The following is a 16,014-nucleotide window of genomic DNA, read 5'->3' on the forward strand; positions in this document are numbered from 1 at the left end:
GGGGCACTGTGGAGGTCACTGTTATAGAGGCACTGTGGATGTAACTGTTATGGGGGCACTGTGGATGTCACTGTTATGGGGGCACTGTGGATATCACTGTTATGGGGGCGCTGTGGATATCACTGTTATGGGGGCGCTGTGGATATAACTGTTATGGGGGCACTGTGGATGTCACTGTTATGGGGGTACTGTGGATTTCACTATTATGGGGGCACTGTGGATACTATTGTTATGGGGCACTGTGGATATTATTGTTATGGGGGCACTGTGGATGTAACTGTTATGGGGGTGCTGTGGATGTAACTGTTATGGGGGTGCTGTGGATGTAACTGTTATGGAGGCACTGTGGATGTCAATGTTATGGGGGCACTGTGGATGTCACTGTTATGGGGGCACTGTGGATGTCACTGTTATGGGAGCACTGTGGATACTATTGTTATGGGGGCACTGTGGATATCACTGTTATGGGGGCGCTGTGGTTATCACTGTTATGGGGGCACTGTGGATGTCAATGTTATGGGGCACTGTGGATATCACTGTTATGGGGGCACTGTGGATGTCACTGTTATGGGGGTACTGTTGAAGTCACTGTTATGGGGCACTGTGGCTATCACTGTTATGGGGGAACTGTGGAGGTCTCTGTTATGGGGGCACTGTGGATATTATTGTTTTGGGGGGACTGTGGAGGTCACTGTTATGGGGGCACTGTGGATACTATTGTTATGGGGGCACTGTGGATATCACTATTATGGGGGCACTGTGGATATTATTGTTATGGGGGCACTGTGGATATCACTATTATGGGGGCACTGTGGATATCACTATTATGGGGGCACTGTGGATATTATTGTTATGGGGGCACTGTGGATGTCACTGTTATGGGGGCACTGTGGATATCACTGTTATGGGGGAACTGTGGATGTCACTTCTATGCGGGCACTGTGGATGTCACTGTTATGGGGGCACTGTGGATGTCACTGTTATGGGGGCACTGTGGAGGTCACTGTTATGGGGGCAGTGTGGAGGTCACTGTTATGGGGGCGCTGTGGATGTCACCGTTATGGGGGCACTGTGGATGTCACTGTTATGGGGGCAGTGTGGAGGTCACTGTTATGGGAGCACTGTGGATGTCACTGTTATGGGGGCACTGTGGATGTAACTGTTATGGGGCACTGTGGATGTAACTGTTATGGGGGCACTGTGGATGTCACTGTTATGGGGGCACTGTGGATGTAACTGTTATGGGGGCACTGTGGATGTCACTGTTATGGGGGCACTGTGGATATCACTGTTATGGGGGCGCTGTGGATATCACTGTTATGGGGGCGCTGTGGATATCACTGTTATGGGGGCGCTGTGGATATCACTGTTATGGGGGCACTGTGGATGTCACTGTTATGGGGGCACTGTGGATATCACTGTTATGGGGGCGCTGTGGTTATCACTGTTATGGGGGCACTGTGGATGTCAATGTTATGGGGCACTGTGGATATCACTGTTATGGGGGCACTGTGGATGTCACTGTTATGGGGCACTGTGGCTATCACTGTTATGGGGGAACTGTGGAGGTCTCTGTTATGGGGGCACTATGGATGTCACTTTTGAGGGGCACTGTGGATGTCACTGTTATGGGGGCACTGTGGATATTATTGTTTTGGGGGGACTGTGGAGGTCACTGTTATGGGGGCACTGTGGATACAATTGTTATGGGGGCACTGTGGATATCACTATTATGGGGGCACTGTGGATGTCACTGTTATAGGGGCACTGTGGATATCACTGTTATGAGGGCACTGTGGAGGTCACTCTCCTGACATGTCTGTATTAGTAACAATTTTTATCCCCCATGTAATAACCATTGTTATGACTCTCCTCTGCCAGCAGTCTGCAATAAAGTTCCATCTGGGTGTTACTGGGAAGGGGGGGGGGGGGGGGGGTCCCTGCACAGTCTCATACTGGCAGCACTGATTGGATAGTGTCAGACTGTACAGTGACACATCCCCAACTTGTACCACCCAGATGGACCTTTAATTATAAACTGCTAGCAGGAATCATAAAGGAACGGCACATCTTAGTCATAGATGAAGAGATGCTCCAGAATGATTATATGCAAGTAGTCAGAGAGGTATCACAAAGAGTATGGACAGGATTTTTTTTCAGGGTGGGACTTTTTAAAATTGCTGTGGATTTTTTGTGTTTATTTTATTTTTTCTTTAAATCGCAGCAAACACCACTAAAGAAAGTGGTGAAAAATAAAAAACCTCACTTTTTACCAACTTTTTTTCAGCGGCAAAATGTATGCGTGTAGACATGGGGTTGCTTCTGCAGCGGGCGCATGGATTTTTTAAAAATTTTCATTGGCAGGCTCCATTCCAGTCAATGGCACAGTCACAGAACTCTACCCTGATAACCAACAGGTTGTGTTAGGAGTCGGGTGCGGTAATTGCTATTCATGCAGTTGTCTCCACCTGCGCTGACTCCGGATCACTCCGTACCTGTAGATCACCACTCCATCCCTTCTTACGTCATTTCTCCAGCCAACCACCCCCCCCACTCCCTCTCCATTAACTCCTTTTCCTTCTCTGACCCCACATCCCCTCACCCCTCCTTTCTGCAATCCCTTCTTCCACCTAATCCCTCCTTCTCCACAGCTCCCTTTTTCCACAGTCCCCCCCCCCCCCCCACAGTCCTCCTCTCCATCGCATCCTCCCTTCTTTTCCTTCATGTCTCTTCTCCTCGGCGCTGCCTCTGAGCCGCTGGATAATCCTGAAGGAAGACGCTGCTCTGCCTCATTGTCTCCTCTCTTCGCCCCTTCCGCATTATTCGCAGCCCCCCCCTCCACCAGATGTGCTGGGGCTGCTGCATTTAGGAGGCGACGTCTGTGACATGACACCAGGGGCAGAAGAATGAAGCATGGAAGAGAAAGAAAGAGAAGACACGGACTATCCCCCGGCTTATTCTTGTAGACGAGGAGGAGGAAATCCTAGGAACAAGTCCAAGCACTTAGGAGCCATGCACTGAGATACGGAAAGGTAACGCAAGTCCACGTTTCCAATTCCGCTTCGTACCCCCGATCATCAGTCATTCCGCTCGACAACCCACCGGCTTCTCATGGTAGACGCGTCCCAAGTTCTCATTACATGTGCGCCCCCCCCCCTTTCCTTTTTCCAACGTGTTATCGATATCATAGACGCTACTCATAGAGAAGTGACGTGAAGCCCTGTCACTTGTCACGGCGGGACGAGAAGGGTTAACGACGCAATTACTTCCTCCCTAACGAAATCCAGGGTGCAAATTCTATTTATTCTGTAAGGCTTTTTGCATCTAATGCAATGCTGCATCACGGTGAGGGTAGGGGGGAGTGAGCTGCATCAATCTGCCCGGGGAGTTGGATGGAGTGTATGGACGAGGTATGGAGCAGCGTATACCTTGCAGTGGTAGACTGGCGGCTTGGTAATGAGCAATCCCCCCCCCCCCCCAGTCCTCGAGCGGCGAGTAATGAGTCTATGTCTGGTCAGGAATGTGTGCTCTCTGGTGACATTGAGCGGCAGGTGGACAGGCCCAGGGAGAGCTGCACCAGCTCAGGGGGCTTCTCCTGCCCCCTCCAGAATGGATGATTTCCCTGTCATTAGTTACTAAGCAGAGATGGACATGGAAGGGACATGAGAAGAAAGCCTAATGAATGGAAGGCTCCAGCTCCCTGGCCGAAGGAGCTGGGACTTCTAGAAGGAGACAAATTGTAATTATTGGATTGTGTTTCACAGCAGACAGGGTGGGCCAAATGGTAATCTGCCTTGTGTCGGCTCTCGGGGGCTACAGAGCCCGGGGGTGGGGGACTACTACTCCAAATATACATCGATGAGAGTGAAGAACACTATCTAGCTATTATCTAACTATCCTTTATCTATCTTTCTAGCTATCTGTTTGTCTGTCTTATCTATCTATCATCTATCTATTATCTATCTATTTATCTATCTATCTATCTAATTATCTATCTATCTATCTATCTATCTATTATCTATCTTTCTATCTGTTTGTTTGTCTGTTCTATCCATCTATCTTTCTATCTACCCTCTATCTATCCATTATCTATCTATCTATCTATCTATCTATCTTTCTATCTTTCTATCTACCCTCTATCTATCCATGATCTATCTATCTTTCTATCATCTATTTATCTATCTATCTATCTTTCTATTTATCTATCTATCTATCTATCTATCTATCTGTTTGTCTGTCTCATCTATCTATTATCTATCTATCATCTATCCTTTATCTATCTTTCTATCTGTTTGTTCTATCTATCATCTAATATATCTATCTATCTATCTATCTATCTATCTATCTATCTATCCTCTATCTATCTAGCCTCTATCTATCCATTATCTATCTATCTATCTATCTATCTATCCATTATCTATCTATCTATCCATTATCTATCTATCTATCTATCTTTCAATCCATTATCTATCTATCTATCTATCTATCTATCTATCTATCCATTATCTATCTATCTATCTATCTATCTATCTATCTATCTATCTATCCATTATCTATCTATCTATCTATCTATCTATCTATCTATCTATCTATCTATCATCTATCCTTTATCTATCTATCTATCCATTATCTATCTATCTATCCTCTATCTATCTATCTATCTATCCATTATCTATCTATCTATCTATCTATCTATCTATCTATCTATCTATCATCTATCCTTTATCTATCTATCTATCTATCTATCTATCCTTTATCTATCTATCTATCTATCTATCTATCTATCTATCCATTATCTATCTATCTATCTATCTATCTATCTATCCATTATCTATCTATCATCTATCTATCTATCTATCTATCTATCTATCTATCTATCTATGTCCTATCTATCATCTATCTATCTATCATCTATCTATCTATCTATCTATCTATCTATCTATCTATCTATCTATCCTCTATCTATCTATCTATCCTCTATCTATCTATCTATCTATCTATTCTCTATCTATCTCATATCTATCTATAGATGTAGTCAAGCTAAAATTGACTCTGATATCACGGCACAGTGTTATCTCGTAACAAAAGCCATTGAAATCCATTGAAAAGGTAAATTAACATTTTCTTGCCATTGTTTACTTACCTAATGACCCTCCCAGTGTAGCTCGGCTACATCTGTATCTAATCCATCCCGTATACATATATATCCACGCAGACGCAGCGATACATATATCTTCTGTGCACATCCTGCAGACTGGGAATACAGGTGTGCAGGTTCTCCTTGGAATGTCCTTTCATGGGGGTTTCTACCCCTAAATACATATATACATTACTATCATTTCCTAAACAGGGTTCAGATCGGCAAGCCATTGGGCACTGTTGCCCCCAAAACAATCTGGGGTGATAAGAGAGCGCCCGCTTGTCATAGGCAGGTATCCCGGTTCTCGTTACAGTGTAGTTTTAATTCTTTTCATGCTTATTTATTTATTGTATGCACTTATATACCGCTACTATATTCCGCAGCGCTTTCCAGACATTATCATGCACCTAAATACCCATGAGACACTTATGGTGTCTTAAAAAGGGGTTGAATCGGTGCCTCTAAAATCAGCGAGCTCCTATTAGGTACTATTACCCCCATGTCTAGGGCAGTTAAAGAGCGCCCCCTATGTTTATTGAAGGGAGTATGTAGGGGGTCGGTCGAATGATCCTGGTGACTTGCCAGAGGGGACGTTATTTCTTACATAAAGCTTGTGCCTTGTTATATGCTCCTGTGCCCAGCCGTGCGCTTGGGAGCTACAGCGCCAACTAGTGGAGCCCTATTCTAAAATTCTAGCAGGCAGACCCCCTATAATTGGGTTTTCCAGTTTTAGGATTCAGTGACCTGTCAGGGATCGCCACCAATGCCAGGAATAACGAGGTAAGAGTGCAGCCGTATTGATGGCGTTGGTAACGTCTGATCCAATGGGGTATGTACTAACACTCACCTCCTGGGCACAGTTGGCGGCATTAGCACCCCCATCCCTAGGATCCCTTTACATTACCTTATATTTGAGAGGCCGATTCGATCTTTGATACTATTTTATACTATATGTTTGATACTGTAAATGACTTTCCCGCCTTTGTGCTGACGTGACGAAAGTACTGAAAAAGTGCTGCAAGCGAGGGGCGTACTCGTGCAAGATGTGCGCGGCGTTTACGCCAGCAGCCGCTGAAAAGGTGGCCCCGGCACGCAGGGTGCAACCACAGACAACGCGAGCCTCCTGTACACGCATCTCATGCGACCGTCATGTGAAGACTGGTCTACGGCGGGATGTGAGCAGCAGCGGGTGCAGCCAGCCTCACGGATGTGTCTCATCCCACCGCTCTGGCCGTCCCAGCTTCCATTCATGTGCACGTTCCAGCCGTGCAGAAAGAGAGATTGCTGCCATGCAAATTACGGAGTGACATTTAGAAAGTCATTTGTGAAATGATAATTGGAAACGTGATTTCTCTGGCTGTTCTCGTGGATCTCGGCAGCGCGCGCTCTTCCTGTTTTGCGACGTGTTTCGCTCTTTCTTACGCATTCTGCACCAGGGCCTGAGCATGAATATTCATCGAATCCCATTGTAGTTGAGTGTAAATGATGAGATGTAAAGAAAAGTCCAGACCAAAACTGAAATTCCGCTACGTGCGCAGGTTATTTTTTTAAAGATGACAGTAAAATGCATTGAAATAGGAAAATATATGTGTGAATGAAGCCGTCACTGTTTTCCGCCAGTGCTGTGTACTTTTAGGGGTCGTCTAACACCCCACTACATGCATTTAACGTAGCTTGCAATGGTATGTCATCGGCACATTACCGCCACACTTCCTTATTCTCCCGCCTACTCCAGCAATGACGCGTTAACATGACATGTGACCGCTGCAGCCAATCACTGTCTGTGTTGGTGAGCTCTCGACAATGCATAAGGTGATTGGCTGTAGAGGTCACATGTTGTGTCAACAGTGCATCCCTAAAGCCACACCTCCCAAATGTCCCTCATTTAAACCTAAGTCCCTCTTTGCTCCTTAAAGGGGTTGTCCAACAAAACATATTCTACATTTTTCAAATCAGCACCTGGATCTGAATACTTTTGCAATTGCATTTAATTTGAAATTTAGTATAGCCACAGAGTTATTCAATGAAATGTATCTGTATAGCGCCACCTGATGTTTTTTTCCTTATTTCTTTGTTCAATTCGCTGAATTGGCCGCACATGCTTAGTTTCATCCTTCAACTGCCTCCTGAGTTGTGATAGGGAGAGCTGAGACACGCCCCCTGAGCTGTGATAGGGAGAGCTGAGACACGCCCCCTGAGCTGTGATAGGGAGAGCTGAGACACGCGCCCTGAGCTGTGATAGGGAGAGCTGAGACACGCCCCCTGAGCTGTGATAGGGAGAGCTAAGACACGCCCCCTGAGCTGTGATAGGGAGAGCTGAGACACCCCCCTGAGCTGTGATAGGGAGAGCTGATACACACCCCCTGAGCTGTAATAGGGAGAGCTGAGACACCCCCCTGAGCTGTGATCGGGAGAGCTGAGACATGCCCCTGAGCTGTGATAGGGAGAAACCTGCAGTAGAAAGGACACACCCCCTGCGCTGATGACTTAGGTTTGGTTCCTACCTGTATATTAGCCCTCAGCTTCTATATATATATTTTTTTTACTTATTTGATGCAATTTTGACTTTAAAATGTCTATAATTAGAAGATCTAAAGGGTATTCCAGAACAAAAAAAAAACTGTCCCAGGAGCTGTACATGCACAAGAAAACCCTCCAAAAAAAACTAAAACCCTGCGATCCGCGTGGCGCTGCAGTTCTGATGGAGCTGGGTCCCCGCTGCACTTCCTGCTACTGTCTCGACATGGCGGGAAATGGCTGTGAATGCTGCTCAGTAAAATAACTGGTTGCAGCCATGACCTGCCTCAGCCAGTGAGTGATTGGATCTTTCACATCAGCTGTACGTGTCCCTCTTTAACCATCCAAAAAGTTTGGTGGTATGCCTAGAGCATTAGGTATAGAGACCGGAAGGGCACACCAGAGTGATAGGGGCAGAGTAAGGTAAGTATTACTCCTTTTTTATTCTTATGACGATGTATGCTCTTTCCAAAAAAATTCAGAGGGTTAGATGACCTCTTTACCCCTTCCCAACGTCCATTGTACATGTTTAAAAATGGTGCCTTGCTGGATTATACTATGTTGGCTTTGCTAAAAAAAAACTTTAATTTAAAATAAAGGTGGTGCCTGCTCAGCACTTTTTACACAGCCGGCAAAGTCAATGATTGGAGACAACTCTAATCATGGACATTGAACTGCAGTACTCACATGCCATGGTCAATTGCAACCATAGCATGTGAGGGCTCATTTATCCGGAAGTGGGGCTGCTTCTGGTGAATGTACATACCCCCTGGCGACTAGAAGGCTCCATGGCCTGCCATAGTAAAGTTTCTATAGAGCCTATAGAATAAAAAGTGATGAAAAAGTTATATGTGCCCCCAAAATGGTATGAATAAAAATTCCAGATCGCCTTGCCAAAAAGAGCCTTCACGCAGCTCAATAGACGAATATAGCAAAAAGTTATGGGCGCCAATTCTTTTTTCTCTTTGAAACATAATACATAAATTGGGTATTGTTGTAATCATACTGACCTGCAGAATAACGGTAACCTGTCATTGTTGTAACCACACCGTGATCGCATGTCAACTTAATGGTGCAAATAGAAAGTATAACCTGTCCCTCAAAAAACAAGCCCCCATACGCCTGTTTGAACAGAAAAATAAAAAACGGTTATGGCTCTTGAAAGACAGGATGGGAAAAACTAAAATGGAAAGTGGTTGCGTCCAAAAGGGGTTAATGGCTAGAGGCAGAAAGTAGAGGCATCTTCTCCTTCTGGGAGCTTCCTGGGGGACATTGCCTATAATCCTGCCCAATCACCTTTTCGCACTGTACCTGTTGAGCACTCCTGATCTAGAGCCCTATGTACAGATGTAGTAGAGTTAACACTCATGCTTTATGAGACGTGTTATCTAAACTAAATGCGTTAAGCAAACGCCTTCAATTGCTTTTCAATGGCTTTTGTTTCAAGATTAACACGATGAGTTAAGAAATTTGAGTTAAGAGTTTGAGTGTTAACCCTGCTACATCTGTATAATAAAAAAACTTCCAAATTCAAAGTATGACTTTTTTAAAAAATAAATAAATATGCACTCGGACAATATCATAAGCCCTGCTATACGGCACATGTTTTAGGCTCTGGTCTCATCTGTGACTGATGCGCCATTTGTATCGGAAGCCACGATGCTTTGACAGATTGACTTATGACGGGATCCATTGGACTCCATCTGGGTGTCCACCATGTGACGGATCTGTCACGTCGTTGCGATGGCAAATCAAATGTGATGAGGCTCCGCGACACGGATGTGAACACGGCCTTACTGGTATCACAGGAATAGCCGCTTACAGTCAGCAGCTCTCCGTAGTCTTAGTCATCCAGTGACCCTTAGGTTCAGAAGCAATTTACTCTCTACAGAACAACAACCTCCATGCTTTATAGGCTCAAAGACATGGCGTGAACATAAAATCCAATAGTAGGGTAAAAAAAAGTCCATTTCGGAAAGACTCTGTAACTTAACTCGAGGACTGCTGTCTATTTTATATGCGTTTTGCTTGAATTTCTCATTGATTAAATTCTACGTTCAATTCTTTTCTTCTCAGGCTTGTCGGGAACCCTTGTGAATTTACCTTATATTGCCGCTTTCATACTAGCATGTCTGTTAAGGTGTGGGTTTAAGAAATGATTTCCCACTTCAAATGTTCTAAGATGAAGTGTTTCCTTAAAAGAATTCTTAAAAGGAATGTGTCATTAGAAAATTACCTATTGCTTTTCTGTTAAGTATATTTTTTAAAGAGGATCTGTCAGCAGTTTTATGCCGTCATTTAGTTCAAATCCCTGTGGAGCAGCTCCAGCAGGGTCCGAGTGCTGGAATCCCCCGCCGTCCTCCATCTGATTGACAGGTCTCTTCCCATACTGTGTACAGGGAGAAAGACGTCTTTCAAAAAAGGTTGGGGAAACTCAGAAAATACGAGGACTCCACAGAGCATGTTCATCAATGAGAGGACTCTGCAGTGACCTAGCGGATCACTGCTAAAGAGTTAAATGTTGTGATTTATTGCCTAAGCGCTCTAATGTTAAAGTATTCTCTTATCCTAATGGTGATGTATAGGCAGGAAATCGTTAAATCGCAGCTTTTTAGTGCATGTGCTTGAGTGAAGGGCTAGTTTCACCCCTGGTTAGAGAGTCTTAGCTGAGCAGGCCTAGAGCGAGGACATGCTTTTGGTGAGCTGCAGACAACTAAGCCTAGTCAAGTGAACCTTTAGCAACTGAACTAAGAGACTACCCCTAAGAGAATGGACATTTCAGATGGTTGAGAACCCAGGCCATGCTGGATACAGACAGTAAGGTAACGCTTGTTTATGGCAAAGGACTTACTGCATTGTGGAAACCATTAATTGCCTCTGGCTCCTGCCACACTTTAGAGGTGGATTGGCCATTTGGTCTAAGATCCGCACCCCTCAGACTGGGAATTGCAGAATGTGTTAATGAGAATGGAATTGTAAATCTGTCATTATTTGGGAAGATTGTGAAGTGTTTCTAGAGAGAGAATCAGGGAAGACTACTGCCACCATTGCTACTGTCTATACACAACTATTGGGAAAAGCCTCCTCTGTAATATATCTCATAACTGCCTACTTCTGCTACGTCTACTGCAACTCCCATCATCTATACAGTAAAGAGAGGCTATATTTATTGCAACCAAATGGGCCTGGTCATTTACTCCACCTTCCCTCCTGCCTTGCACCCTGCCAACCATCCACCGTCAAGGACACCCCAACTACCACCAGGCAGGACCCCCAATACCGGGGTGTGCCCCAAGGGAAGAAAAAGTGTGCCCCACCATTCACTGTATGGCCCAGGGAGCGTCAGTGTAAGGACTGCCACTGTGAGAGCTACCACCCCCATTATTGTCACTACGGCAACCACTCTTTTCCTCCACTTTCGCCTCCTAGGCTTGCTGTAACTCCAGCGCTTAGGACTCAGGATTTTAAGAAGCTGACTGGATCAAAAAAAGAGTGACCTTAAAGGGGTTCTCCGTGAGTTAAGAAAATTAAAATCTTAATTCCTGGAGAACCCCTTTAAATTTTATTCCATAATTAATTATGAATTATCCTGTCCTCAGTTAGGACAACATAGAGATGGTGACAGTCCCTGTTTAACAATTTTTGGTCATTTTTAAAACTTTCCACGTCACTAAAATTTATTTTAGGATTTATTTTCATTTTTCACAGCATAATAGGCTGGCGCTTCCTGTTCTGTAGAGAACACTGATTGTTCACCACTTTGTGATGGGAGCATCCGGGTTCTAGGTGCTACTGGAAAGGAGTTAAGTGAGTTAAACGGGTAACATATAGTACAAGGAATCCTCCCGGAGCGCCCAGTGCTGGTTCAATTCAGATGAATATCATACGACATAGCCTCTGCAGCTATGTCAGCGTGCGCCATAAAATATTCATGCGCTGTGAAATATATGCTGTTTCTTATGCTAATCCACATAAGAATGAACACACACCATAGTCTCCACGGGAAGCTTGTTACATAAAGCCGCATATACTATCTCCTCAGAGGTTTCTATTTCTGGAGCTCCTTTCTAGATGCCCCCAGACCTGCCATTAGTATCATGGACAAGCATGCATCTGGAGGTACGTAGCCCGTAGGAGATGGCATGAGTAGCCTAGAGTCCCAATTACCGTTGTCTAAGTAACCACAGCACACAGAAGTGCGTATTAAAGCTATATTTCCCATTATTTATCCATCCGGCAAACAAATACACCGTTTCGATCTACTCCCTGGACCTTGAAGCTTCCTCCAGAGGAGCAATCGCCATTGACTCTGCTCGCTAGCTCTCCAAGCCATGAACAAGGTTCAGGGAGTAGATCGAAACATTGGCAGAGGTTGTATTTGTTTGCTGGATGGATGAACAAAGGAAAGTATATCAGTGATTAGAAACAGTTCTTAGAGAACAATACTTGTAAATCGTCCTACCACTGAGCACCAGACACACCAAGAATTAAGTGTGCCCACCATCATCTTATTAAAGAGTCCCAATTTCTACCTACCTCCCAAAATCAAAGAGAAACACAAATGGTTCACTGCATAAAAAAATCTATTTTGTTCCTGGAGATCCATGCCCTTGAATAATTTTAATTTACACAACAGAACAAAAATCATCATCAATTTTAGTACAAGATGGCACCAAATGATAAAATAATTATACAAGGTGAGCTTGAATATGCAGATAGGAGCCAGATAGACGCTTTCTGCATCAGTATGGTGAAGATCCATTCCCCAAGTCACAGCAGTCCAGTCCCATTCATGGCTGAGATTGAAATACCTGTCATATGTGGTGGCCAGCGGTGGACGGAGATATCGAAAAAGCGGAGCGGGCTGTACTGTGCCATTTCCATTGCTCCCACAGATGTGAATGGGAATTATAGAAACATTTTAGCATAGCCCACTAATGTGTTCTTGTGTCTCTGGGCACCCCTGGCCACTCCATACGATGGGTATGACTGAGATGGAAGAACCCCTTTAAAAAGCAAAGATCGACAAATGGATTTGGGTTAGAGATGAGCGAATTTATTGAAATTCATTTTGTGTCCAATTTGGCGAATTTATAAAAGAAAATAGGTTCGGACCCCAATCAATTCTACACGAATCGAATATGCTTTGATTGGCCTGAAAATTGTTTTATGATACTCTGACATCTCCTAGGTCTATTTTTATGAAAAGATGTTATCTCTTTTTGCTAATTTTTTATGACTTTTTGCTCTTTCTCCCCCCTCTTAAGCTCTCGAATGCAATGACAGTAATAGAAAATAATATCAGAGTGACACTGACATACATAGCTATGGGTAAATGCATGGTTGACAGTGTTAACGAACAGCGTGTTTACAAATATACTGCACCGTCACATGTGTTATGCTTTTTCATATTAGAAAGCTTCCAAAAATTGTTCTGTATTGCTGGGGTCAAATGCCCAAAATACACACATGACTTATTGTCATAAGAAACAGTGGCTTGTTCTGCACAAGCATCCAAAAATTCTATGTTAACAGGGGCAGAATGGCTGTCCATATTTATACACATACAAGTGTTAAATTGTCATAAGAAGCAGTGGCTTGTTGTGAACAAGCCTGGAAAAATTCTCCCTTTTAATTGGGAGCAGGAGCAGTACAGTTCGGATGTGGAAAGGGTAGGATAATAGTGGGAAGTGGCCACAATAGTAGAGGCAGCAGTAGCAGCACAGCATGGAACAAACAAGGCGGTAGATGTGTGTAGCAGTAGATGTGTGTAGTAGTAGGTGGGTATAGTAGTAGTAGTAGTGGTGACTGAGTAGCGGTAATGGCAGTGGCAGAAGGGGTAGTGGAAGTGGCAGTAGTGGGATTAGCAGCACGGAGTAGCAGATGCTGTCAGTAGCAGAAGCCATACTGTACAAAATATGATTGAAGGCAGGCCAACAGCAACAGTGGTATGATGACAGCACCAGCAGCCATACATTATGAAACATGATGGTAGGCAGGCAGACAGCACCAGTGGCATGATCGCGGCATCAGCATCAGCCATACATTATGAAACATGATGGTATGCAGGCAGACAGCACCAGTGGCATGATCGCGGCATCAGCATCAGCCATACATTATGAAACATGATGGTAGGCAGGCAGACTGTGGCAGTGGCATGATAATACACTGTCAGCAAGGGCAGATCTATTAATCAGCCTCAGCTGCAGGAGTGTGAAAAGTCTCATGGATCCATGCCTTGTTCATTTTGACAAAAATTATGTTTTGTACGCTGGTGGAGGACAACTTTGTTTAGGTGTCATGATACCCCCTGCCACGCTGAAAACCTTCTCTGAGATGCCACTAGAGGCTGGACAAAGCAGAACAGAGAGAACATACTGAGCCAGTTCAGGCCACTCTTCCAATCTGCCTGCACAGAAGTCCATAGGGTCAGGGAACACTGTATACGCCAGAAAAAGGCCATAGTCCAGGTAGGACTGAATCTGGGTGTTGAGACAGTATGTTTCCGTTTGGTGATTTCCATCAGCCCAGATTGGCACATGAAAAATTTACTCCATCATGTTGATAATACTGAATTGGCTGCTGCTGTGGCTTCTGATACTTGTGGTAAGTGGCGGGAGGTGGTTGACTTTGCGGGGGGCAAAGAGGAAAGGGGGACCTCCTGGTCAGACACACGGAAGGCAGGCATCTGCTTGCTGAAAGCTGTGGCATGCGTACACAGTAAGTAATTTGGCCTCCCTTTCTGCAACAGGAAGACATTTCCTAATTTTACTTTGATAGTGGCTATCCAGTAATCATCAGACCGCTTTATGTGAATGATATGCCTGTCGCTGCGTAAGCATGCCTGTGGACCCAATTGCAAGTGTGTTTTCCGTAATTTAAAGACAGAGGCACAAACACAGTGAGCACTCTTATTGACAATTTACTTTGGGAAGAATACAGAGTTTGCAGTGAAATGTCTTTGAACTATTATGTCTTTAATATCACTGGTGCAACAATGAAATGTTTGTACTAAATTGTTTATGAAATACATGGTCTGATTCAGTAATATGTCTGCTAACACGGATATAACGATGCAGTGTTTTTGCTGTAAAATATCTTTAAACTATCCGTTCAATATCACGGGTATAAAAATTGAATTATTGCAGTAAATTGCTTTTGCTATAAAGCAACAGGTTTAATAACATGGATATAATTAAAAAAAATTGCTCGGCGTTTGCAGCAGAATGCTATTAGGATGCTGTGCTGGGAATAAATCTATATATGAACTTGAGGTATTCACATACAGAAAGAAAAAGTTTTTAGTTTTTTTTTACCTTGCGGGGGATTTTGGTGTGAGGATATGCCAGGCTAAGCTGTGTTAGGCTACTTTCACACTTGCGGCAGAGAGATCCGGCAAGCAGTTCCGTCGCCGGAACTGCCTGCCGGATCAGGCAAAATGTATGCTAACTGATGGCATTGGTAAGATCTGATCAGTCTTAAAAATGCCTGATCAGTCGAAAAAATGCATTGAAATGCCGGATCCGTCTTTCCGGTGTCATCCGGCAAAACGGATCCGGCATTTATTTTTTTAACCTTTTTTTCAGTCTGCGCATGCGCAGAACGGAAGGACGGATCCGTAATTCCGGTATTCTGAATTCCGGATCCGGCACTAATACATTCCTATGGGAAGAAATGCCGGATCCGGCGTTCAGGCAAGTCTTCAGTTTTTTTCGCCGGAGATAAAACCGTAGCATGCTGCGGTTTTATCTTTGTCCTGATCAGTCAAAACAACTGAACTGAAGACATTCTGATGCAAACTGAACGGATTGCTCTCCATTCAGAATGCATGGGGATAAAACTGATCAGTTATTTTCCGGTATAGAGCCCCTGTGACGGAACTCTATGCCGGAAAAGAAAAACGCTAGTGTGAAAGTACCCTTAAGCACAGTGTGACCAACCCCTCCCTCAAAGATTTCCCTGATCAAATTCCCTAAAATCTACCGAGTTATATCTCTCTATCTCTCCCTATAGTGTTCCTAGTGTTGAGCATACTGTTTGATTTCTTCTGGGCAACAATCAACCTCAAAATTCATCTTCAGTGGAGAAACTGCACAGGCAGTGGCTAAATAACCTAAAGTGTCATCCAGTGTATTTAGTGTCGGACTGGGGTCGCTAGGGTCCACCGGTTGAACTGACTTTGGGGGCCCACCCAACAGTTGCATGCAAATATTGCTAGTTCATTCTTAGGCCTTTAGGACACAGCAATTTTTCAAAGCATTCCAAGACGAATAACTTTTTAAATAGTAAAACCACTATCGTTATATGGCTTTTTTATTGCATGAATAGTGCAGTGTAAATAACATTATTATGAACTT

General features: G+C 44.1%; 1 protein-coding gene across 1 annotated transcript in view; it reads left to right on the forward strand.

Annotated features, from left to right (window-relative positions):
* Positions 1-2,781: 2,781 nt before the first annotated feature.
* Positions 2,782-16,014, forward strand: part of GRIK4 (glutamate ionotropic receptor kainate type subunit 4) — a 300,728-nt gene continuing 287,495 nt past the window's right edge. The window contains exon 1 of the mRNA XM_044289508.1: positions 2,782-3,032. The gene's annotated coding sequence lies outside the window, so the exon portion shown is untranslated. The remainder of the gene's footprint in view (positions 3,033-16,014) is intronic.

Source organism: Bufo gargarizans, chromosome 4 (assembly GCF_014858855.1).
Source record: "Bufo gargarizans isolate SCDJY-AF-19 chromosome 4, ASM1485885v1, whole genome shotgun sequence".
In the NCBI taxonomy this organism is placed as follows: Eukaryota; Metazoa; Chordata; class Amphibia; order Anura; family Bufonidae; genus Bufo; species Bufo gargarizans.